We start from the raw sequence: 26,852 nt of genomic DNA, 5'->3' as shown, positions 1-26,852 counted from the left end.
TTGACATTAAAAATGTCTTACTCCACTATCTGGGGCTAGGTGTCATTCTAAAATCTAAACTATCTCCCATGTAACGAAACTATGTAAGGTTTGTACGCTTATAACTCCGATATTACTAGATGGATTTTAATCATTCATACACCAACCGATTCAGAAACACCTAACTTAAATATTGGTAATAATGTAATATCTCCCCAATAAAAGTAGACTTTTGGAAATTGGTAAAATTAAAAAGTTCACGAAAAACGGGAAAAATACCATTCGTGAGGCAGATTTCTCAGACACAGCCGTCAAAAGAGGGCAGCTTAGTTGCTCAATGAAACACGAAAAGTCATAAATAGAAGCAACTCATGTCCGTTTAAATCAGTTGTTGCTCTTATCCCATATGAGCAACATCGTCTCCGGGCGATGCAATAAGCGCTATCGATTTTCGGTAACGTTGGCATTTGCACACACTCGCACCTAAGTGACTAAACCGTATACGGTTAGTTTATAAATAGAGGTGACGCGTACCCGTTTGAATCAGTTTCTGTTCTTATGTCGAACGGGTAAGATCATGGCTGCAGCGTCTGGACGCTACAATAAGCGGTAGACGCTATGCATTTTCGGCAGCGGTGGCCGTGTGCGGATTTTTCGGGTACCAGCACGGTGTCACAGAATGATTTGCAAAGCGGGTGGGCGGGGTGGTTTGGATTTAATTCAATACGGTGTGTGCTGCTTAAGAGTGTTGCGTTTGAAAAAAATATATTTATTTTTATGCATGCATGTGCGTTGTAACTTGTTAGTCCATGTTTACGGCGCTTTGTAGCTGCGTAGGGTAAAGAGCCTATTGCTTTTCATGTTTCATATTTCGGTTATATCTCGACAAACATATGATTAGGGCCTAAAAGCCAACTGTCAAAATTCGCTTTGAGTGGAAATTCCGGACAAACCGTTGATCGCCAATCCCAGGTGTTGGTAGTAAACAAAAGAGAAAAGTGTTCTCTTTCATTAACTGCTACGAACTGTGTTTGGCCATTAACGATTTGTCCGGAATTTCCTTTCAAAGAGAATTTTGACAGTTGGCTTTTAGGCCGTAATCATATGTTTGTCGAGATATGTTTTGCCTTTCTCAATAGAAAGGTATTGCAATTGCTCTGAAAACCGACTTTTTAACGGAGGCCCGGGGGGCCGAGTGACATATACCATTCGATTCAGTTCGTCGAGTTCGGCAAATGTCTGTGTGTGTATGTATGTGTGTATGTATGTATGTGTGTGTGTATGTGTGTGTGTATGTGACCAAAAATGTCACTCATTTTTCTCAGAGATGGCTGAACCGATTTTGACAAACTTAGTCTCAAATGAAAGGTGCAACGTTCCCATAGGCTGCTATTGAATTTCTAATGGATCCGACTTCCGGTTCCGGAATTACAGGGTGATGAGTACGAACACGCAGAAAATGTCGATTTTAATAAATTCTGCAATGAATGTATAAAGGTGAATTTTTTTTCCAAAATATGACCACAACTGCTTCGATTGATAGTATTGGGTCACTAACATCCATTCAAAGTCTATTTGGCCACATTGGCCACCATCATCGGTTCCGGAAGCCCCGGCGGAAGTATCTAAATTCAGAATAACAGTCACATCGGTTTCTCGGAGATGGCTAGACCGATTCGACTAAACTTGGCCTCAAATGAAAGGTATTGCGTCCCCGTAAATGGCTATTTAATTTCATCCCGATCCGACTTCCGGTTCCGGAGTTGCAGGTTGTGGCGTGCGATCACATAGCAAATTGTGATTCACACCGATACTCCGATGAAAGCAAAAAAGGTAAAAATTTCGCTAAAATGTCTCTCAAACAACTTAAATTTGCTGTTCTAGGTCACCGACGGCCAACCAAACTTTCGTTGACTACATTGACCACCATAGACGGTTCCGGAAGTGCCCGGGAAAAGCGGCCATCTTTCAAAATTTACGAACTCGCATCAGTTTCTCGGAAATGGTTAGGCCGATTTTCACAAACTTAGTCCCAAATGATAGCTATAATACCCCCACAGATGTCTATAAAATTTCGTACGGATCGCTTATATGGGTCCGGGAATAAAGACTAAATCGTCCGGTCACATATGAAATTCCCATATAAGCCGGAACTCAATTTTTTTTTCAAAGGGGGGACCCCATGAAATTTCAGAAATCGAATTCGTATTTTTGATGCCAAACATCTTTAAAATGCATGAAACGTCGAGATTTTATGTTATCTCGAAAAATTTTTTTTTATAAAAATCGACTTTTTGGGACTTTGCCGATTTTGCACCTTTTTTCAGTTCAATATTACCGTGGCTGTTTTTTCTTTTTCAAAATTTTAGAACTCGAATAATGATTTATTTTCCTGTATATAGTTGTCATGTGATGTATAATAATAAAATGTAAAATATGCATTTAAAAGCTTTTAATGAATATAAACAACGCACACATTCTCGTGATTCATGATTGAGAAAGGCACAATTGCACCGCTAGGTGGATTAAAATAGGTTTTTTATCAGTAAGGCATCTGACAACGTGCTTCTGTAGTTATTGCACTGTTCAGCAGCGTAGTATTTTATATAGGAGAGTACACTCAGGTTTTTTTACGCGGATTTTGAAATTTACGCGGTTTTCATTTATGCGTTTTTTTTTTTTGAAATTTACGCGGTTTTCATTTACACGGCCTGTATTCCCTGCATAAATAAACCTGAGTGTAATTGCATCGGAAACAATCATTCCCAGCAGAACTTTTTGTTTTCTAATTTCAAACACTTTTGTTTCGTACTGCACACAACGGAAAATTTTAAAACAGAACTTACCGTCCCAGCAGCAGTTGAAGCGGGTGTTCTTTTTCGATTCAAATTCAAGCCATGTCTTAAGCGTTACTGGGCTTAAAATTGTTTTCCCAGTTTATCCAGTCAGAATATCTGTCCTACCCTATGTATTTAAAACACAGTTCTAATTGCGTTTTAAAGTATACCACGGTGTATTTATTAGAACAATTTTATGCAAAAAAATTCAGCATCTCTGAAACTTCGGAATATGAAAGAATGAGCTTTCCCCTTTCATTTGAAACTAAGATCAAAATAATCCGTCGGGGGGTCCAGAGCAACTTTTTTTTTTTGAAGTCTTTTTCGTAACAATATAGGTTTTACTACTGGAGATAATTCATATTTCTGTCCCTAGATGGAGCTTTATACATTCAAACAACATTAAAAGCGAGATTTTGATAGAAAATTTAATTGTCTACAAGTTTGTTGACCACTAAAAATTGATCTGAAATCATCCGGAAAAGTTGTTTATGATTTTAACAAAGTTATAATGAAATATGTTTTCTCGCCCTTATTATATTACCAAAATAAAAATAATTGGGTTTAGTGGCATGAAAATATTAGACGGGATTCATTACGTTGACAATTCTAATTGAACTTAGGATGTTTGACAGAGTCAGAAAACTATTTGTGCTTTTGGTTTGTAATCTTTCCCGATAGGTTCGAAGGGACTACCATTAATCGGAAGGTACCCAAGCAACCAGAAGTTCGGATAATACTTAAAAAGCACACTTTAAAGTTCACGTAAAGTTCTTAGCGAACTTTCAAGCTGCTTAAGCTTTAAGGCTCAAGTTACCTCAAGGCTTGGTAGTATGCGTAAGAAAAATTGTGTTCAGCTTTGCCACCAGATTATCCATTTAAACCTTTTCAAAGCTCTAAAAGAAGAATATCAGTCGATTTATTAGATCATCACGATTCAATTCATGCAAAATACCTGCTGGAAAAACCATCGGCTTAGCTGGATGGTGCTTTTGAAAAAGTGGCTGTGATTTTTTGTCACACTACCACACCGAGCTGGGGTACGCAACACAACTGCGCAATGAAAAAACCACAGCCACTTTTTCAAAAGCACCATCCAGCTAAGCCAATGGTTTTTCCAGCAGGTATTTTGCATGATTTGAATCATGGTGATCTAAAAAATCGACTGATATTCTTCTTTTAGAGTTTCAAAAAGGTTTAAATGGATAATCCGGTGGCAAAGCTGAACACAAATTTTCCTACGCACACTACCAAGCGTTCAATTCAAACACATGCTTAAAAAAGGTAACTTGAACCTTAATGGAACTTGAAAGCTGCTTAAGCCGCTATTAGACCATAAAACGTACTGAAAAATTACTTAAAACGAGAAGCTTGTGCAGCTCCCTTATACGAACTTTTGGTTGCTTGGGTATTGCTTGGTTACAAGGGTTTGCTTACATTTATGTTTTGTTACACGGGTGTTTTAGAAAGCTATTATAATTCCGTTCAAGACGAAATGTTGGGACACACCGTTTCTAATTTAACGCAAACCACAGTAGTAACTGTCCAAATTAGTGATTAGTGTGAAATGATTTATTCAAATTTTCTCCGCAAAGCATATTGTGGCAGTTGGATTTTATGGCCATTTCCTATCAATTATGCGAGATATCGTTACTAAATTGATCCTAGATAATGCGATATGTATTACTTTTGAAAGCAAAATATGATTTGAGTACAACAATAACCTTAAATACATAGAAGTCCTCGAATATATCCCAAAAAAAATTATCTTGATCCAAAAACTCAAAGTTTTTTGTTCACTGTTTGTCACATTGAGTTAATTTTGAAAACGGATAATCAGCGTTTTTAACCAAACGTTGCAATGAAATCCGCGAAATATTGCAATGGTGCGTTAAAAGTTTCATTGAATTTGTTTAAATAAAAGGTTGAAGTTCAGGACAAGTGAGTTTTATACGAAGATGCTAACAGAGTAGGAGATTCATGTAAGAATAGTTATCAGTCATCCCTGAGAATAATCGAAAAAATGAAAAAGAAGGCATACATAATTGAAAAGGCTGTTTCTGCGGGAGGAATCACTTACCATCATGAAAAAGAATATTAATATCATACTAGTTTGGTCAACACTTATCTAAAACTTCTCATCCCAAAAATATGAATGGTGCCCTGTATCAGGGAATCATAATTTTCAGCTAAAAGATGATTTTACAAGCTCTCAAATTCCGCTGAATTCACTATTGAACTAAACACAACTATTTGGCAAATAAAAAAGTACTTGTGAATTAACAAACCACTAGGTCTTCTGTGAAACTAACTTAGACTTAGAATTCGTAAAAATATTAAACTACTTTTCGGGATAATTTCAAATCGGTTTTTAGTTAGTAACAAAGTTGTAGACAATTAAATAATCTATCAGATTCTTACTTTTAGTGTTGTTCGAATGTCTAAAGCACCATCTAGGGGCAGAAATTTGAACTAGTTCCATTGTAAAATCTATGTTTCCACGAAAAAATACTTCAAAAAAAAAGTTGCTCTAGACCCCCCGACGGATTATTTTGATTTTGGTTTCGAATGAAAGGGGGAAGCCCATTCTTTCATATCCTGAAGTTTCAGAGATGCTGAATTTTTTTGCATAAAGTTGTTAAAAAAAGACACCGTGATACAACAAATAGAACGGTTGGGTATACTAATTTAAATTTTAAAATAAATCTGTTTTAAATTATGAAACAAACCGCTGTACTGAAGATATAATTATGTCAGTCCTATTACCACATAAAACACCTATATAACATAAAACGCTGCAGAATTGGTTTAATAATACAATTTTTACACTACAGAGTTATAACACGTTTTAATAATTAGCAACAAGAAAAATGTCACCAAGATAGCATAAAAACCCGTTTTAACTGGTAGTGCGAACGTTGCATAACAATGTAATTTATCAAATAATTTCATTTTTATTTCAATTATTTAATTATTTCAATTATTTATTTCAATTATTTATTTATTTCGTCAATCGATGTAGACTGGTATAGTTACAGTAATGTTTACATTTTTCTTATTTACTAAAATATATATATACGTAATTTTATTATAAATAAAACAATTTCAGCTTTTACAGAATCATTTTCTTATGCGTTAGAATTTCTTTTATGTATAAAATATTGTGTGAGTTTTAGTTTGGACATTGTAAAATCAATTGATTCGCAATAGCGGTTATAAACAGCCATCATTCGATTTATAGGGCCATATTTTGCATAATTTGTGCGATATGGAGTTATTGAGAATATGCTTCGGTTTCGTAGCTGTCGAGAAGGTGCATAAAAGTTCAATTTGGATAAAATTTCGGCTGAATCAATACGATGCGAGACGATATTATTAATGAACGAAAGCATTGCAAATTCACGACGTTCCTTCAATGTTTGTATATTGATAAGCATGCAGCGTGCTTCATAAGATGGCAAAGGAAATGCTATCCAACCTAGTTTACGAAGGGCAAATAATATGAATTGTTTTTGTACAGATTCTATTCTTTCTTCATGTGTGCTTGAAAAAGGGCACCAAACGATGCTGCAATATTCCAATATCGACCTAACATAAGCAATATATAATGTTTTGATTGTATACGGATCTACAAAATGATAACTAAAGCGTTTTATAAAACTGAGCATGTTGTTAGCTTTGTGAATAATTGTGTTATAATGATCAATAAAATTTAACTTGGAATCTAATATAACGCCTAAATCCCTAATTCTTTCACATTTTGCTACAGTCTGTCTTCCTAAGGTAATCACAACATTCGATGTTTGTCGTTTTCGACTAAAAGTGATTGAATTGCATTTTTTCACGTTTAGCTGTAGGAGGCTTTTTTGACACCACGTGTGGAAAACTAGAACTTCGTTTTGGAATGTATCAATATCCTCGGCATTTCTTATCTCCAAGTAAAGTTTCATGTCATCGGCATAGATTAGTACTTTCAGTTTTTTGAGAAGGAAGGAAATATCGTTCACATATAAAATAAACAATAGAGGTCCTAAATGAGAGCCTTGTGGAACTCCTGGGGTGACTTCAATTGGATTAGATTGCTTTCCTTTGAATTTGATTATTTGCTGGCGGTTGGATAGATATGATTCTAACCACGTACGCAGCTCAGGCTCAATTCCCATCTTTTTTAATTTATAAAGTAACATTGGGATGTCGATTCGATCAAATGCTTTACTAAAGTCTGTGTAAAGTGCTTCCACGTAGTTTCCATTGTCCATTGCAATCAGTGAATAGTTAATAAATTCTAGTAAATTTGTTGAGGTCGAACGACCTTTGAAGAAGCCATGTTGGAGGTTAGTAATTCTGTTTTTTATTTGAAGAAATATTTTTTCGTTAATGATTGATTCAAAAAGTTTCGGAATGCTGGAGATTATGGCTATTCCACGATAATTGCGAACGTCAGATTTTTTCCCAGATTTATATATAGGTACTAAGAAAGAACTCTTCCATGTTTTGGGAAACTCTCCAGATTGTAAAGACATATTAAAGAGCCAGAACAATGGAGTTGTAAGCTCGGTTGCTAGGTTTTTCATAAATAATGGTGGAATTCCATCAGGGCCAGCACCTTTTGATGAATCCAAATGGTTTAGAGCATTGAAAATGTCCTCCACTATGACATGACTGACGCCAATATCCATAGGAAAATCTGGAAGAAAAGCAAAATAATCGCGATCGCGGTCTTGTTCAGAAAAAGTTGTATATATTTCTTGGAAGAATGTTGCAAATAGGTTGCAGATTTCTTTCGGGCTATTATGTACGTTGTCATCCAAGTGCATTGTTGATGGGAAATTATCTGATTTTAATTTAGTTTTGACGTAGTTAAAAAAATTCTTTGGACTGGATTTAATCTGCTGTTCAGTTTTGGAGTTGTAATCCGCAAGTGCAGAATCTATGGCAATATTTAGTTTATCGCAAATGTCGAGATATTGTTCCAAGTGCTCGTTATTTTGATTTTTCTTGTATAGCTTGTGGGCTTTTTGTTTCCTATTTTTCAGATTTTTAATTTGCCTATTGTACCAAATAGGATGCTTTTCCACCCATTAATCGATCAAGAAATACTAAAACTTAAGATTGTTTACTTAAGTTCATTAGTACATTATTGAAAATTTAAATGGAAAATGAAATTTCATATTTCATGGAGAATCTGTATATTTCCGTTGACGGGCGTGGGCTTCCTCATCACAGCTCTCAATATGGAACTTTTCTTTTGAATATATTTTCTGGACAGACCAGCCTATTTTTACTAGATGGATCAGCCAAATAATGCCAATCACCTAGTGAGATACTAGATTAATTAATAGATTACCGTTAAAAGACCTTCAATAAATTATGTTTTGATGGGAAGGGTATATAGCAAATTGTAACATATGAAAACAGGCGAGTGAACAAGAACGTGAGTCGATATGAGTGATAGATAAAATTCATTTACACCCTCTTGAAAAAAGCTACATTTTTAATGTCACCGTGGTCGTGTCCTGCACACAACCCTTTAATTTTTTTTTTATTTCGCTGAATCCGTTTGTTTCCTAACCTTCACTTTCATTCTACTGTCACATTTGCATCTATTCGGGAGTTAAAAAATATTTGGCTTTTTTATTTTGCTCCAAATTAACATGGAGTTATAGTGATACTGGACATCGCCATTATCGTGGTTGAGCAATCCGGGTGTTCTGGATCAGATCTTCTTTGCCGACGCCCGCGTTTCTTCCTCGATTGCTCACAGTCAACGAATACAGCGTTTGCCCTGAAGTCTACGACTTCTTTCTAGTGCTCTGCTGGTTGTAACTTTAGCTGGAATTTCTTACGATATTCACGCGACATGCTCAGCCCTTTGTGATCTGCCGCGTTTTATCAGCCTTGTCGAGTTTTGAGCGCAGAATTCTACTATCTGGACAATCGATAGTCTGTATCCTTGAACGACCGCACTTTTCGGCCCTACGGTGCAACAGAGAGTATCAGTGATTTGTGCAGAGCAGGTTTGGTGGCCGTTCGCAGGCTACGGGATACTATAGAAAGTCCTGCTCGCAGCCGCATCTATCCTTTTCACCATGCAGCTAATATCGTTATCACTAGTGTTCCATTATACTAGGTGGTGAACTTGGAAGTGTTTTCCACCGATTGGGACTCGATCGACTTGAAAAAGGAACGACAACTGTTCGGGGGTCGCTTTTATTCTCTCCGGTCATTCTACTTGCTTAAACTGGCGAAGAAAACCTTGTCTCCCTCTCGGCCGTTCATTTTGCACCACTGAGATCAGTAAACATCGGACTTCCAGAGCTGAACCTGCCAAAGTTTTACGGTAAGTTAGAAGACTTCGCGATTCCTTTGAACTCGCCATAGGTTTGCGGAGCGACATCAGTGTTGCAGAAAAGATATACTATCTGAAGGACCACTAGAACAACCGATAGCTAACCAAGTGTCAAATTTCGACACTCCATCGACGCGCTGAAGTTTTGCTTGCGTTCGCATCGCATCGAGCAGCAGGTCTCCAGCCAAGACCGCTGCTCCAGAAATCACAACACGCTTTATCACACGGAATTCTCTGATACCAAACCCGCATCTGGTGACCAGCCTCCGGATTACTTTATTTTGTTGCTGACTTCAGTCAACTCTCTCAGTCTGTTTCGCAATCTCCCATCCAGCAACCGTTTACCTCTACCTCAGTTGCCAATGTAACCCCGTTCTCAGACTGCGATCGTCTCACACTCTGATGAAGTGATTCATGGAACCGTTTTCCTTCCAATTGCGCTCGGAAGCATCCGTAACGTTACTCATTTCTGAAGCTCTCTATGAACGGCTGCTACTTCTTCGCCTCCGCTTGCCGCATGCCATTCCGATATAAAGAATCGATGCTGGTTGAACGCCGGGCTACAATGGCGTAAAATGCTCCATGTTCGTTTTGTTTTCTATGACTGTCAAGCTGCTCCAGGCGATCTAGCCGATCCCAATTCACTGCGGAGTACGCAGATCCAACATTCGCTGTCACTGCGACACCAACAAGATTCTAAGCGCTGGATATTTCTGCCAAGTTTTTGGATACGGCAGGTATCGTTCGAGTTACCGAGTTACCGATACTGCAGAATAACGAATCTGTTGGAAATTCTCCGGAGAGTCTTTGTTGGAGAACCTCGACCACAGCGATCCACGCAATTGTCAGTGCCGTAATCCTACACGATCGATGACTTGGTCAACCGATTCTGGCAACTCAAGGAAGTTCGTGATGCAAAGGAAGGGTCTCCGTCGGACCGCGACTGTGAGGAACACCACCGTAATACCTTCGTCCACATCAATGCTTCGTACCATGCCGCTCGAAGTCACACTGAACGACGGGCTTCCTTCTGCTTCCTCAAGCTAGCATGTTACGATTTTCCTCCGCTTTCAAATCATCGGTTTTTAATCTCTGCGGACATTGAAAAAATGTACCGGCAGATCTTAGTCCAACCGCTGCGGCGCATTCTCTGGTCCGACGATCCTGAAGCTGAAGAGTTACCTGTTCTGCATCGTCACCTTCGGCACAAGCAGTACCACAATCAGGGTGCTGCAGAAACTCACCGACGACTTCTTTTTTTTTACAATGGAGAAGACCTTTACGTCCTAGCCCAGTACACGTGCTATTGGTAGGGTCCAATCTACCACAAGGGGTGCACTGGGGGCGTGTCGGGCTCGAATGGTGACCAGCCATTAATACCTTCTACGTTGACTGATCGATTCAGACTATGCTGAATCTCTAGCCGTTACGCTTCTTATTGTCATCAATTTGTTCTTCCGTTGGTTCTCGGAGAGACGCAACACTGCTCAATTTGGACCACGAGTCCTACGTGACCGCACTTGGCCACCGCTGGGAGCTGATTCCTTTCGGTCAAGCTGCCGAATCGGAAGGGTTGGACCGACCATTGTAGACTGATGGAGCTTGCCGATCCAACTTTCGCTGTTACTGGCGACTCTGGCCGCTGGACATTTCTTCTGAGTTCTGAGATACGGCAGGAATCGCTCCGAGAAGAGTTACCGCTACTGCAGAATACTGAATTTGGTTAGATCGTCTCCGGGGAATGTTTGTCGGAGAACTACGACCAGAGTGATCCACGCAATTACCAGTTTTGAAATCCCTGCAGGATCGATAAATTCTAGCAACTCGAAGAAGTCTATGATAGAAAGGTCTTCGTCAGAACGATACTGCGAGGAACATTTCGCGAAAAATTCCGTCTGTCGCTATGCAGTTGATGAACTGCATTTAAAGCTCAATAACAGATTCAACGTAATCCTTCGCTTCTTATATTACGACCGCTCTCTCGATTTGAATCCGGATAGGAAGACGATGTACCATGCCATCCACGAGTACGTCCGATAACCGATGAAACATACGTGCAACCGCAATACTTTCTCCTACATCATGCTGTGATGAATCTTGACAGCACCACTACAAAACTTCCTACCGTATTCGACGCATCGTACCGCACGAAGTTCGGTATCACGCTGAACAATGGCCTTCTTGCTGGTCCCACAATCTTGGATACTCTCGTCACGATTGTCCTCCGTGTTCGAATCCATCAGATCGTAATCTCTGCGGACATTGAAAAAATGTACCAATAGATCGTGGCCCTCTCTTAAATCAGCAGCTTTTTCAACCCCTTGGGTTTGGATTGGACCGACCATTGCCAAAGCGAAAATCATGCTGTAGAGTCCTTGGAGACTTCCGCTCGACTTGGACATACCTGTGGCGAACTAATTGGCTCCCGAATGGCAGGAATTTCACCGGTTGCTTTCAGGACTCGTTCGCCTTCGAGTAGCGCAACACGGACCAATACGATCTCTTGGTGATTCACGAGTTCAGCGATGCTTTGGAGTCTGCGTATGACGCATGCTTTTATCAACGGCGAATATCTGCTGATGAGCCCTGTACAGGTTCGATTTACAAGTCCAAGGTCGTTCCGATGGAGACTCAAACCATTCCACGCCTATTTCCAACTGAATTCCTGTCTAGATATCTACGACATGTTTAGGGCAGTATAGACGTCGCCACCATCTCTGTAGACCGATTATTCCCCCACCTTCGTCATGACTGGATATCCGCAACTTCATCGACATGGAAGACGCTGGTAGTCAATCGAGGAGCTGAAATCCAAGACCTGCCGATCTCGTATCTTGAGGAATGGACATCGATGAACCCTTCACCGGTGCACTGTTGTGAAACGGATGCCAGTGGCTGAAAATGATATTCGCTCCCTGGTCAGCGAAGTACATCATCGTAGCCAAGCCAAACTCAAACCAACCGGAGGTCCAACAGACTGTTGCCCTTCCGGGTTTGAGTGAAGGGCCGCCAGTATTCCAATTCCCGCCAACTACTGCGTATCAGCATACTTCTTCGACGTTTCGACAAGAATTTTCTCCACGTCAAACTCCCCAAACAATTCTTGCCGGCCCGTTGAAGGTCTTTCCAAGGAGAAACATCAATTTGATATCGTCCTCAAAGTCCACCGTAAATCCAAACGTATTAGTGTTGGCGGCCGGCCTAACAATGCTGGAATACCCGTCGACAAAAAGCACTTGATCGTTCTACTCAAACATCGTCTTACCGAAATGTATTCCACAAGAGAATACCACAAGACGATGCACACCGGCCCTAGCTTGCTACTGCCATCGATGCGCCATAGATTCTGGCGTCTTGAAGGATGGAACGTGGTAAACCTTTTTCGTAGTTGATGGACAACATGTCGGGTCAACCAGGCCGTTCCGGAGTCGACTTGGCTACAGTCTACAGCGTCATCTACATATGTATGGCTACGAAAGCCGTGCATGTAGATCTCGTGGCAGATCTGATCGCCGACGCATTCATTACGAGCCTGCGAAGATTCGTCAGCCGCTGAGGAAAACCGGCTCATATCTACTGCGACAACGCTACGAACTTCGTTGGAGCACAGCGAAGGTTTTCCGAACCCCAAGTCATCAAAATACAGTAGCAAACGACGGAATGCAGTTTCACTTCATCCTGTCTCACTCTCCTACATTCGTTGAAATCTAAGAAGCCTTCGTAAGGTCCGTGAAGACCCTGCTTCGTAAAATCCTGGGAAATGCTTACCTAACCGAATCAACGCTAAACTCTTGCCCAATCAAACCGTTGCGGGACAATCCCTCCGATGAGCTATCTCTGATCCCGAAACATTTCCTGAGTGGTGCTCCGCTGTCTGCGGACCTGATCGAGATTGCTGCCAAGCTCCTGAAGCCAGATTGTATCGAAAGGGAAGAATACAACTACTATCTCAGCACTTCTGGGCTCGTTGGCACAAGGAGTATCTCGTCTCCCTAAAAAAAATTGCTACCACTGGACTGAAGCTAGGGACAGCCTAGCTATTGAATCCATCGTGACTCAAAAATAAGAGAACTCCGCCGTTGAAATGGCCCCTGAGAGGCGTGCTCAGGGTTCAACGCGGTACGCACCTGTATTCTTACGATTCGTGATCCGATGAAGAAAACCGCACTTTTTACCAACGTTCTTCGTGTTTCCGTTGGACGGTGCTGTTTTGCTTGTTCACCAGCGAAATCCAACGGGTCTCTCGCTCACTTAAACTCACACGGTTCCGTTGCTGGTAACGTAAAAATGTCGAAAATTTCTAACATTCACTGCACCGAAAATTTCTTCCGGGAAGCGTGCAGCAACTGAACTGCTGAAATTATGCTTCTTTTTGCTGGGCAAAAACGGGGGTTTGGTTCCAGCCGCATAAGGGCCGTCTCTGCTCGTGTCTGCTCTCGGCCGCCTCTAGAAGCTTCTCTCATGCGGTTTTTGACAGCTCCAGCGCAACCGTCATCCCGCGACTGACAACCCATCGCGGGTGGGGTGCGTTCACGCCTTCTTGTCTTTTTGACTGCCTGCTACACACTCCCGTCTAACACATCATTATTGTACTTATTTATATCCTTTACTTGCTTTAAACGAAACATGGTCAATCCATATTGCTCATTGTGCACCGTACAGCTTTACTCGCTTGCCTTTCTCGGCACTTGATACTAGTTGCTGCAATCATTTCGAATCTGGTTCGGTCGTTGAAGTATCACCTGTTCATCTCAGATAGAGTTGGGCACTACTACCACTATCCCCAAGCTCCTTGGCTATTTACTCTTCAACGAACGTGCGGCGTGCTCCAACATCGAGGAAAGCAAACGTTTTGTCTTCCAAGACTCGTGCAGCGTCACAGACCAAATGTGGAACAGCAACGATTGATTTGCTGCATATCGTCCAACTATCGTCGGCGAAGAGCGCTTTGAATGCTTGACATTACCGCACACAATGGCCCAATTCGTTGGAAACAAAACACCTCTTTTTTACCGCTTTACCGTCGATTCTGGTTAACTAACGTGAACATTTATCGATCCGCGATCCTTCATCTTGGTTCAATCCGATGATCGCCTTTTGCTGCATCCGCCGGTGTACAAAGTCACTCTTCGTGCTGAAATCACCAATCTATCCATAAAACCACCGAAGTTTTTTAGATTCGCCACTGGAGATCCCAAAATTTCGCTGTTGAACCCCCTTCGTTAGACGTCAATCAGTAGTGGGTTCCAACCCCGCCATCCGCCCATCGATATTTTAGTTCGATGAAGATTCCTCTACTGGTTTCTTTTTTTTGCTGTCAGCGGTTGGATCATACACGTAGTTTACAGCAGTAGACGATCCGTATGCATTATCTTCCACCTCCTGCTCCACCAATTTACTATGACGGCTCCGTTCTGTCCCATACTTATTTGATACAACTTTAGGGTTTTATTTAGAATTAATCACTTTTCCGTAGTCTTCAGCATTTTTAATTGGCACTTACAAATAGTTTCTAATCATATCCTCTGAACGAATTCGTAATGTGTCATTTCAGATTCGTTGGCGTTTGACGTTTCTCGTTGACTTACACTGTAAACGTGCATTGCCCGGATTTCAGGCAGTGCGTCCAGCAACAACAACATTTATACTTTTTCACCTTCCTCCCTTTTTACCTGTTCACATATTCACATTTATTTGTACAAACTGGAAAGTTAAAATCTCAACATAAAATATCCTTTTTGTCTATCAGTTTTCAATCAGCGTTCTACATTTGCATCCTCTTCAGTCTGTCATTCCCATTTCAAAAGCTTAAGTACCAGACCATTAATTTGTTATTTTCGTCACTACAACAAATTCGTTCGTTGTACAGAACACCAATCCAAACAGTTAACTCCTTCGACCGCAGTAAAGTAGTCGATAAATTATGCAATCATGTTTCAGCCAGCAACTGTACCAGCCATTATACTCATTTGATTGTCCATTAGAAGCTGCGTAAATCGCAGCTCCTCTTACCCAAGTCAGACAACATTAGTGCGGAATATTTTATGCCCTCCCCCTCCCCCCTCCGACTTCCGTTCTAAATCACCCGTTCAGCGGGACTGACAACAAAGGGTCCTTGGAAATGTCACACGCACCCATTCAAGCCACCACCATCCAAGTAAGCCATTGAAGCCGTCAGCTTCGGGCTGGTTTTACAAATACATATGTAGAAGAGCGTGTCACCCAGCAAACGGGATTTATTGTCTCGCGATTCGGCCTCAATCGCACATGAAAGAACACAGACCCGGTATCTGTGGCCGCAATTAACCCGAGAGATTTACTTCCGCCAGTGTCGTAGTAGGCCAGCTAGCAACACAGTTTCCATGGCGCTGCTCTACGCGCTCGAACCGGTGCACCTTAATCTCGACTGACTGAATGAGAGTTTGCAGATCCGGAAAAGCAGGGCACACTGATTGCCTGGATTTGTGTTGGGGAGATTTCTTTTTTTGTTGTCCGTGATAAAGTTGGTTTGTCCTGTTTGGGTTTGAAGTCGGATTTTTTTCGTATTACTCACAGTCGCTGGCGGATTTGGGTAGGTGGATTTGTTTCCGATTCGATTAGGGAGATGATGTTTTCGACGACTAACGAGCAGTGCGGGGATGTTCTCAGCGGCTGTTGATTGGACATGCCTTAATGTTCATAGCTGTGAACTGAATGCGCCAAAATCATTACGAAATGTTTTAGATGCATACACAATTCTAATTCGGTTTATTGCCGACGACTACGAATTGCCTTCTTCCAAACGAAATTTGAATACAAATGATAGAAGAATCGTCTCTATTTAGAAAGATTCAAAAAGTTACCATTTAAACGTCCTTCGGATTCGTCTGGGAAAGAGCAAACTCAAGCGACACTGACAGAAAATTCCGCCCGTAAAAATAATAGTAAACAGTGAAATAAAATACCGAAGACAGTGCAGACCAAGCTCCACTCGCAGCACGATTCTCACGATAGTTGCAGCAGGGTAAAACGACGACATAAGACATTCCAACCATTCCATGAGCATTTTGCGCGTGATATGACGTAATCTGTGGTGATAAACACAGTGTACTATATAGGACGGTATCTACACTCTGTAATAGAATCATCGCAGCAGGCGAATAAAGCGGTTTAATTTATTTCCGCGTCAAGCGGCCCACATTCGTTGAGGACGATTGCATAACCAACTTCCAGCGAAGCGAGCTCTGTTGGCGGGTAACAGAACGAGCTGGATGCTAAAGAGCGAGTCACATTCACACACACACAAACACGCAGTCAGTGCGATTACTTTGATCCCCTTTTCGGTGTCTTTGCTGGTTACGGGATCTTGACCAACTGAGAAGGCGAAAATTTTCCTTCACTCGAAAAAAAAGCGAAAGTGCTGCATACTTTTCACTTTCGCCTTGTCTCGCCCCCCGCGGTTGCTTGGATTGTGACAGACCGACCGGTACAGCGAAAGTGACTTCGAAGGATACGTACACTTCTTTTCGGCAGTCGGGTTGGGGTGCAATTGTGTCTTCTGATGGCGTATCATAGCTGCTGTTGAAACCGAGATTTTTTGGTAGTTGTTTTAATCTAACAATTTTTTTTTCGTTTTTCTCTTTCTGACGTGTCCCGGATCGCTGTCTTGTTATCGATGATGGTTGCTGTTTGTGTTTTCGGTAGCGAAATTTGCATACTGATGAGCTAATTTAGTTGTCTGGGGCTGCAACCGAATTCAGCGATACGATTGTTTATTACCGATGTCGCGCTACCGGCGACGGGGTTGTTATTTCGTTTATCTTCACCCCGTTTGACAGTTCTCATAAATAATTTAAAAAAAATTCCATTTGAACGAAAGATTAAAGATGATGTGAAGTGGCATGCGACTCCACCCACTCAACCTAACCTACAATTCATCTATAAATAATTCCATTCAAATATTTCTAGTGTTCAGCAAAATGTATTAGTTCATCAAAGACAAAAAGTACCTTCAAACATTCTGTGACGACGGCTGCCATGGTTACGCGTACGCACTCAGACAGTTCGCTGGCAGTCAACCTTCAAAGATTGGGTTATTTTGAATCAAATCGTTACGGGTTACGTCTTTATATCCAAGGAGAGCACTAGTACTTCAGCTACGGCGGTTCTCTTGTTGGTTGAAAGAACGGTGTATGCGCATATTTATGTTTCCACTGAATTGCTTTTAGGATTATGATGGGAATGGGGGAAATTTCCATCCCCATTTGATGCTCGAGGGGCTCACCGATACGGTGGAAGGTAATTGATTTTTTGGCTTTAAGGATTATTTTGCTGCACTACATGTTCGAAGGCATGAGTCTTATCGGCGGTAAACGCCTACCGCTATAATGATTTTTCAAGATTTGTTGTTTATGTAATTAAGATTTATGTAATACAAGAGAAGGTAAAGAATTTTACGAATACCTGAAAATATTTTATATATTCCACTGAAAACAATTTATGGTTAGTGAAGAACTATAGAGTAGAACGAGGACAAATAGAAATGAAGGTACAATAAGTACAGGGCATTATCTTTGCGACGTTATTGCAGAGGTCGCTCGTGTTGCGCGAATTCGAGAACATCGTTGACGACTGCTATTTCGGCTGGTACCGTTGAAAATTACGTGCTCGGGTAAATGGAAAGTAGTCGTCATCAAGGGCAGGGCCGGAAGCGTGATCGCCGCACAGCCAAGCAACCACGTGAGCCGGAATGCACAACTTCAATTCCACACTCTGGCGACGACGAAAACGCCGAAGAAGTCATTTGCAAGTACAAAATCAGACGCAGCTGCTAAATAAACATGTTTTTTCAACATTCCCTTCAGCGGTTTCATGATTTTTCACATCATTCGCTACTTCCACATTTTCTCACCTGACTGGCATCAATGGATTGCATTTATTATTTGTGTTATTAAGTATTGGAGTATTCATACTCTTCAAATAAAAGTTGAACCGCTGATTTTCTAGCCGGGTTCATTATTTCATTGAATATAATGACCCATCGTACACTTTAAATATCATGAAAAACCCCTAAATTCCAGTTTAACAGTATAAAGGGAGTTGCAAGCCAAATTTGGACGACTTATACCAGACGCATTTTAATCTTTAAAAAATCGAAGCACCTCTCGTGTTGTAGATCTGTGTGCGTGCCGAATGATGTTTCTATTTTGATTTTTACATTTTCTATTCAGGTATCAAAAAGGCACCCAAACAATGGCGAACAACGCATCCAAATGTTGTTCGCCCATTGCGAAAATCCGCAATCTCTGGACGGAGAACTATGTTTGTGAAGATGAATTCTACAGTCGCTTGTCGGATTTATGCAGAAGATTTAATAGATGTATGCTTTGGTCAACAGATTTCGGTGAGAAGGTTCCATTCTTTTTCAACATTATTCTAACGGAATTATATCTTCCTTCATTATTCGCATATTTGTATTTGAACTCTTTCAACTCTAAAATCCGTTTTGGTTCCTATTGTATTTTTTAAGATGGCAGGAGTAGTATAGGTTAACCAACGATTTATATTCGCTACGATGGTTTGACAGCTGATGTTCTAGAGCGAATCAGTCATGACCATGGAACTAGACTTAGCAATAAACCTGCTGTCAGGAGTCTAAGGTTCCATCCGAGAGTTTCATTTTAAGCTCATAACTTCTATATTGTATATTCATCTTTTTGTTTCACTTGTTTCCTTTCTGTTAGTCATCAACTGAACGAAAATAACTATTTTGCCATGCTCCAATCTGATAGTTAAACCAAATACAAATATGTTAATACGGAATGCTCTTGCAATTTTTCGAGGACACGTTTTACACAACCCTGTACCTTGAAAAGTACAGTGTCAAAGTGACAGTGTACCTTGATGAATTTTCTAGAAAACTGGCATTGCTGAAAACTTGGAAAACCATGGAAACTGTTTATTGTTTTGGTAATCAGAAAAAATGCAACGGAATCGAATGTGAAATATATTAATTTGTTCTGGTGGACTTGAAGTAAGTAAAACTGATAAGATAGATAATCGAAATTGTATTAGCTTTGCATTCGCAAGGAGATCTATGACGAGGTCGGAATCAAAGTACGGTATCTCTTGTGCAAGTGTGCAATTTCCCGATATGCCTCAAACTACCGCATCACATTAACCACATGCCAAGTCATAACCGAAACCAAATGAAGGGTGTTCTACCGAAGAGTTTAATTTAATAGTGGGCGTTTTTTTCGACTGCTAGAGCTATCCATAAATGATTTTGGTGAATGGAATTGTCTTACTACTTCGTTCGACTGATCCTGTAACTATACTATACTATAAGAACAGGTTGCAGGTTATCGTTTTGTCGATGAGTTTCCGGTCAGATACTGGAGTCGATATCTACATCAGTCTTGATTTGATGCCCTACCTTCCCATGGTAGATGATCCATCTTCGGGAATAATAGAACTAGTATAGACAATAAATCGACTAACCTAGGCTCTGGATCTTCTGCTCAACGCTGAGTTATAGCTGTCCCAAACGTACCTGAGCAACAAAGCGGAACTTCATAAAGAACCTCAGGAAGCGCAAAAGAGCATCATCCAACGCGGCTGTTTGCAGTTATCTGGCTGCTAGTGACCTTGAATGTCTCTCTGAACTATAGTGGACCTGACCTATAGCATTTAGTGATAAAAAATTGGAATCGGACTATCTCGGCAAGCAAAAAAGCAATCAACAAGCAGAATGCTTATCTGCGATATAGGAGATAGTTTCTAGAGTATGCAAAGGGCTGCTGTACCACTTATTTTAAAGTGTAAACATTTATTCCACTTAACCACATTGCAGGGCAATGGGTGTTGCCACGGCAATCAAAGTCAAATTTATTAAACTATCATATGTCATAGTGAGACAACTATTCTGAGTAGTACTAGCAGATACAATTATTGATTCTTACTTTTATAGACTATACTAGGCTGTGCACAGTATTGTATCCGTGTTGCACAGCAGAGAAAGAAAAGATGTTGATCGTAGTGTGGTTCACACGAGAGTAACCAGCTCTCGCTGAGATATATTTACTTTGACTTCATGTGTGTTACAATCGTTATTGTTTAAACTCTTGAGTAACCCAATGTACATATACTACATACAGGGGCCGTTCATAAACCACGTAGACTCATAAGGGGGACGGGGGGGTCTGGCAAAAGTCTACGTTTGTCTACGAGCGGGGAGGGGGGGTCTTTGAAAAAGTCTACGTAGACTTATATTTTTTGTTATTTGTAATGAATGGGCTTTAAAGAGAGTTGTATTCAAAATATCGGTCTATTCAGTATTTATGCAGAAACTTCAAAGCTAGTACACTATTGAGATAGCTACTCGTTAAGCGACCACTCAACCCAGAACCCACGATTTTTTTGGACAACCTCACACGTTGTTGTTTCTTGCGTATATTTTGATATAGTTTTGATCTAGGAATAACCCAACAAACAATTTAGCTGGATAATAGCTTGAACAGGCATTGTTCAGCCTATTCCCTCTCGATAAAAGCTTGTTCAGCTATCGTTGTTTGTTGGGAATACAAAATGACAGTTCTAAAGACGATCGCCCAAAATTCCTCTCGACGGAAGATTTTGACTGTGATATCATCTGAGACACCCCTAGTTAGCAGACATGCATGGACCATTAACCTTCCGGCAGTCGCACTAGTGCACTAAGTGCACGCTGCTCTGAAAATCTAGCGAAATCGTCTTAGGACACCAGCAGCTGCTCGTTCAGTGGGCCATAAGCGCGACTTCCGGAGGGTTAAACGCATGAAACATAAAAAATTGTAACAACAAAACACCCGATTTTTAACAATAAGTAGATTATTTTTTTTATTTATTAATTTCGGTGGTTAAAGCAGTAGTGTAGTTAAACTTCTACAACAAAGTGTTTACTCGAGTTAATCAGTTTCTCTTGCAATCATTTACACTGATTTCAAAATCTTTAAACACCCGTTAAATTTTACGTCTTGATCCTATGCAACTCCGTGCAAACCGGCTCTACTATATTTATCTTTGAAAATATTCGGAGTTAAACTGTTATACTTTGCGATAATACTCTAAGGTGATACGGCTATTAATTACATAAGAAATATAAATATTTTTGGGAAGATTTCAATAGCTTCGTTCCCTTAATCAAATAAGGCAATTTAGATTATCTTATTATCTTAGAAATATTGAAATTTGTTCACGAAAAGTGAAATTTGTGTGCATGTTTGGTTTATTATTTTAGTCTAGATGATAGTGCACATTGACGGTATTAATTTGTAATTGTTTCTTATAATTTAACAATTTTGAATGCACCAGTAAGGCTCAAAAAGTGCTTAGCAATTCTGCATTGTTGGTGTAGGTCGCACTTCGGCCAAAATTTAATCTAGTTATTGGACCGGCAACAATTTCGATTTTTTTTTTCGGAACGCTGTTAAATCAAACGGTAATTGGCTTCACATACCACTTGTCAAATATGAGCTTTTTTCGAAAACTCTAATTCACTCACAAGAGTTTTCAAGTTTGTATGTGAAAATATATGAAAAATAGGCACTTGAAACAATAAATTCAGTACAAAATGCCAGAATCATCTTGTGAATCTCAAAATTTGCAGATATATAGCTTAAGGTGTAAGGATCAACTTTGCCGAAGACTGCAAATTGATCTGATTTTGCGGTAAAAGGATATTCGCACATAAAGTTATGTGTTGCCTCTCTTTCTCGCACATGCTTAGAACAGGAAATTTAAAAAAAAAATTGGTTGGTCTTCAAAGTTAAATAACTTTTTAGTGAAACCTACAATCAATATGCGATCTTCAACAAAGCTATTTGTTATAAAATAAACTACGCGACTAAGTTTTGAGGTACGCAGAGTTACTGTCAATTTTTTTTATTGGGATTTAAGTTTTTATTTCCGAGTTTCCATATATATTACTATAGAAACTTGAAACCTCTTGTGAGTGAACTAGAGCTATCGAAAAAAGCTCATATTTGGCACATGATTATCATTACCAATTACCATTCGAATTAGGAGTGTTCCGAAAAAAAGTCAAAGTTGTTGCCGGTCTACTAGTTATAGCAATATATCTTTTTACATATATTTGAGTGACTAACCTTGAAAAGAAGTATTCCGCTACACAAACGTTGGAAAGCACCTTGAATCGGTATTAATTGATTTGATCAATCATAGATAAAAAACCAACGTGAAAAACCTTTCTTTAATATTCAAAAAGCTTGAAATAAATCTGAACGCTAATTTTTAATTGAATATTATAATGTGCTTCTTGCTAAATTCACATTTCCTGCGAATAAAAAAAATTAAAAGTCTACGTAGACTTTTGTCGTGTGGGGGGGGGGGGGGGGTTAGTAAAAGTCTACTAAGGTCTACTAGGGGGGAGGGAGGGGTTAAAAATTTTCAAATTTCGGTCTACGTGGTTTATGAACGGTCCCACAGGACGAAATGCGACCGGAGCTTGGTGAAGGTATTTTCGTAAGATCGTACTTATCACACGTGTTCTGTCGGTGTCTCGGACTAGACTCGTCTGAAAAGGAAGTTCGCCCAGCTACCATCTTATAAACTGATTTTCTTCACAATAATCTGTCAACGAATTCTAAATTCTTTATGCTGTAAAATAGACAAAGTCTCTAAAATAAAATAAAATGAAAAACGGATTGAACGAAGTAACTGCCAGCACAGATACTTTGAGCATAATTTCAACGATAATTCGACGCGTTCGTTTATTTAGACAGACACTGGATTCACGTGTTCGATTTCAACGTGGAATATCCTCTTAAGAGCCACTACTCCGAAGCTTCGATCATCATGACAAACGAGTAAATATCCATTCGACAGCACCATTTATGATCGACTTGTCCAGTAGCCTGATCATTAATGTAAGTTCTCGCTGTGTTCTCAATTTGTCGTCCATATTTTCTGAAATAAGCCACATTCCATGTACCAGATTAAATAGAATGTCGATGAATACGCGATATTTTGCAGATTAGTGAACCCGAGTTCAACGGGATAAATTGTGAACACAGCATTGAACTTCTTGAGCAGCATTCGCTAGGTCGAAGGAATAACGGTCACAGCAGCAAAATGGTTTTGGTAAGCCTATTACTGCAAAGTGGAGTGGTCGGCCCGGCTGCCCCATCAATATCTACTGAAATAAAAGTACGGTTCTGTTATTGCTGTCAAGTTTTGCTGGAAGTTTCATATCAAAGATTTGTTACCTTATGACTTGCATCGAGTTCACCTACAACCGATGCTGGCTGCCGGCAGTAGTTTTATAGAATGGAACCAAATTTTTCACAAAAATATAAACATGTGTTGTCAAAAAATAGATTTAAGAACGACATGCTTTGATCGGATTTATTAAAACGTGTTGCCATTTCGTAGTGTTCTTCAGTATTTGCGACTTGTCAACCAAAAATCATGCATAGGGTTCTTTAAATCTAGTTTTCGGTGAGTCAAAAAATGATCACCCTTTTGTATGGAACCTTGGCGTATTTAATTTGTATTTGGTTAAACTTAAATACTAAAACTAGGAAAAAATAATATATATTTTTTTCTCGAAATAATCTCCTAAGGTCAATGAAAGTTTAACGTACAGGAACGAAGTCAGCATTAGTATGAAGGAGAGCGAGTAAAGGTGCCTTGAATTAAGGCTCAATGAGCCAGGGCAAGGTGTAAATACCTCAGTCCCATCCCAAAGGACCAAAGGAGTGACATTCACCTTCCTAGCAAGGTCACTCCCAATGTTTTATCCTAACCCCTCCAACAAACAGAAGCGGTCGGTACGGTAGGCCTCGTTTCTTCCTCATTCAAATTTCAAAACGATTCGTTGGTTGAATTTTTCATTAAATGAATAATTCCATTGCCGTGTATTGTAACATCTTCAAACCCAACTCTGCACAGTAGACCTGGCCGTTTTAATATTTGCGATATATTACAATATGCTTCATATAATAATGTTGACAAGAAAAACACTAAAGAATAATTTCAGTGTTTTACAGGAAACTTTTCAATACTGGCTGTGCGTTAGAATAGAATAGAATAAAATGTGGTCGTGTACAAAGAATTACGTCTCATTCGAACAACTTGAATTTATGCCAAGCAGATCGGTCACTACAAATTTGCACAGTTTCGCGTCTAGGCGTTTTGTAGGCATGGACTTTGCAGTCCATCTGTACTGTTCTGAAACACCGTTCGACAAAATTGAACACATGACTATATTTGCAAGTTTTTTTGTTTCATAATTTTTTTCTTGGATGAACTCTTATCTTTCCGGAAGAATTCTACAAGTGAAGTTGAATGGCAGCAACGCAGTTCTCGAATAAATCAGATGTTCCACAAGGCAGTAACTTGGGACTCTCATTGTTCGCACTGTTTTTCAACGATATCGCATTGCTTTTGGGAGATGGATGTAAACTGATTTATGCGGATGATTTGAAGCTGCACCTCGTAGTTCGTACTATAGAGGCCTGCTTAAACTGTTTGTTGATTGGTGCTGTAGAAATAATTGTAAATAATGCATTCTTAAAAACGTGTCAGTGATTTGGTTTCCGCACGCACCAAATATCATGGCGCATAAGGATTGAACGAAGATAAAAACGCTTTGTTGAATGGCACCTAAGAAACTTATCATGGCGTGAACCTGCCGACAATTCTGGATAGATGCTAACTACTGGGAATCGACACGCAACAAGCGTTGGTTATTGTAAAAGTGACGAACGGGTAGTTGGCTTACTGGCTACGATCGCATATTTGTGCCATTTTTTAGAGGATTTCCTATCTTTATGGGACTGATTTGCGATCATGAGCAGTATAACATAGCCTAATTTCTGCTTTAGACCTGCATATAGAACTATTTAAAAGCCATTAAGACCTACATACCGATTTAATGCTGATATGATGCCAGGAAAGGCGAAATATTATGCTAATTACAGCGCATAGATTCGCATTAATAATACTATTATAGAGCACTAAAGTAGATCCGTCAAAAGCCTGTTATTGGCAATACTTATGCGATTAAACAGCTTCAATTGACTGTCATTTTCCGCAGTGATTTTGTGACCTCTTCGTTTCATTCGATGTCACAATGGCCAGGAACCCATCACACTGGTCGCCATATACCTCGATTTCTTACAACACGAAAGGGAAATTCGCCATCTGCGAGAACTGTGATCACGGATAATGATTTGCGAAAGATGGCAAGTGTGATTGACTTCTCTTCTGCTAAGAAGACCGAGCATAAGGGATTCCACATTGAAATCTGTGTTTTCGTAAAAAAAACAGTTTGCCATCTGTGAAGACTAAAACAGAATCTGTGTTAAATTTTCAAAAAATCTGAAGGATGACAATATTTTTAAAAAATCGGTGAAGCTTTCATCAAAATAACAAAAAATTGTTATCTGTAAAAAAGGATCTGTGATTGAAACTTGTGAGAAAAAAAACCCTGTGGCATTACAGCAAAATCTGTGAATATGGTAACCCTGCCGAGCATATTGGAGGAAAACGGAGTGCCTACTCCGATTCCGCTCACTTCGGCGCCCACTTCGTTGTTCAGTTTGGTGGTGACAACTTGGAGGAGTCCGAGCAGATGCGGAAATGATAGATAGCTCGGGCTATATTCCCAATCCGAAGTGGATACCGGTCCCGAAACTTTATCGGAATGCGAACTGACGGTTGTCCAACAGATTGCTCTACTTCAAAAAATGGTACCAGCCTTCAATTAACCATGTGCCTCCTGTTTTTTTTCATGTAGGTAATATTAGGTTGACAGGGAAATATTTTGGCGTCCTTGTATCTTTATTTTTCTTTTTGGAATTGAAGCAATAAGAGAAGTTTCCTAACTGTCCGATAGGGGACCGCGGTTGAAAGCGGCAGCAGATGCCGCAGGAGCGGATAGCCGATCCCGTCTAGGTATTAGCCTGCTTTCCGTGAGTGAACGTAAAGGCGTGATTCAGCTCAGGACAAGAGAGGGGTTTACTAAAGTCCTGTTCTGAGTCTGGAGGAAAAATAATTGGGTAAGTCTCCAGATTTTTAAGGCAGTGTCAATGATAATGAGAGGAAAAAGTTCCCCAATTCGTCCATGATTGAAATTCCGTTGAATTTGATACCAAAACTGGTACTTCTTCTCGCGCCATTGAGAACGTCGACTCATAATCCAAAAACAGACAAAATTAAGAACTCATTGATAAACTATTAAATTTTAAATTTAAACCCAAATTGAAAATGCACCTCTTCTTGGCAACCGTTGAATTATGAATTGTTTTAGATGATATTGTTTCAAATGAAAATTTTGATTAATTTGAAGTATATAGATATAAATTCAGTTGACGATTTTGAGACTAAGAAGCAACCCAAAGAATACAATTGCCTTTATCAAACCCATTGAATGTTGAGGATTTGGTAGTAAAAAGACAAATATATGACGAAGGTCCAACATATTTTGGTGGTTGGCTACCATATTCCATTAAAATTTGTTTTCAAGAATGTAATTCATGTAAATACTCACCAGTTGAACAGTCAAAATACATCTTGTTGACATCGCCAAACAGCCGAACAGATCCCTGAAAGTTTCAAGCCTTTCACAATATTTTAAAATGACAATGAAATTATTTCATCCCATTAGAATAAGTGGAATAACACTTTGCCCATTAAAACACAGGAAA

General features: G+C 39.8%; 1 protein-coding gene across 1 annotated transcript in view; it reads right to left on the bottom strand.

The window, feature by feature from the left end:
• Nucleotides 1-26,750, bottom strand: part of LOC131691537 (probable G-protein coupled receptor B0563.6) — a 136,604-nt gene extending 109,854 nt beyond the window's left edge. Inside the window, exon 1 of the mRNA XM_058978049.1 lies at nucleotides 26,696-26,750. The gene's annotated coding sequence lies outside the window, so the exon portion shown is untranslated. The remainder of the gene's footprint in view (nucleotides 1-26,695) is intronic.
• Between the last annotated feature and the right edge of the window lie 102 nt (nucleotides 26,751-26,852).

The sequence above is a fragment of the Topomyia yanbarensis genome, chromosome 1, assembly GCF_030247195.1.
Source record: "Topomyia yanbarensis strain Yona2022 chromosome 1, ASM3024719v1, whole genome shotgun sequence".
Taxonomy (NCBI): Eukaryota; Metazoa; Arthropoda; class Insecta; order Diptera; family Culicidae; genus Topomyia; species Topomyia yanbarensis.
Note: the sequence above shows the minus strand (reverse complement) of the source record. Positions and strands in the feature narration are given on the sequence as shown.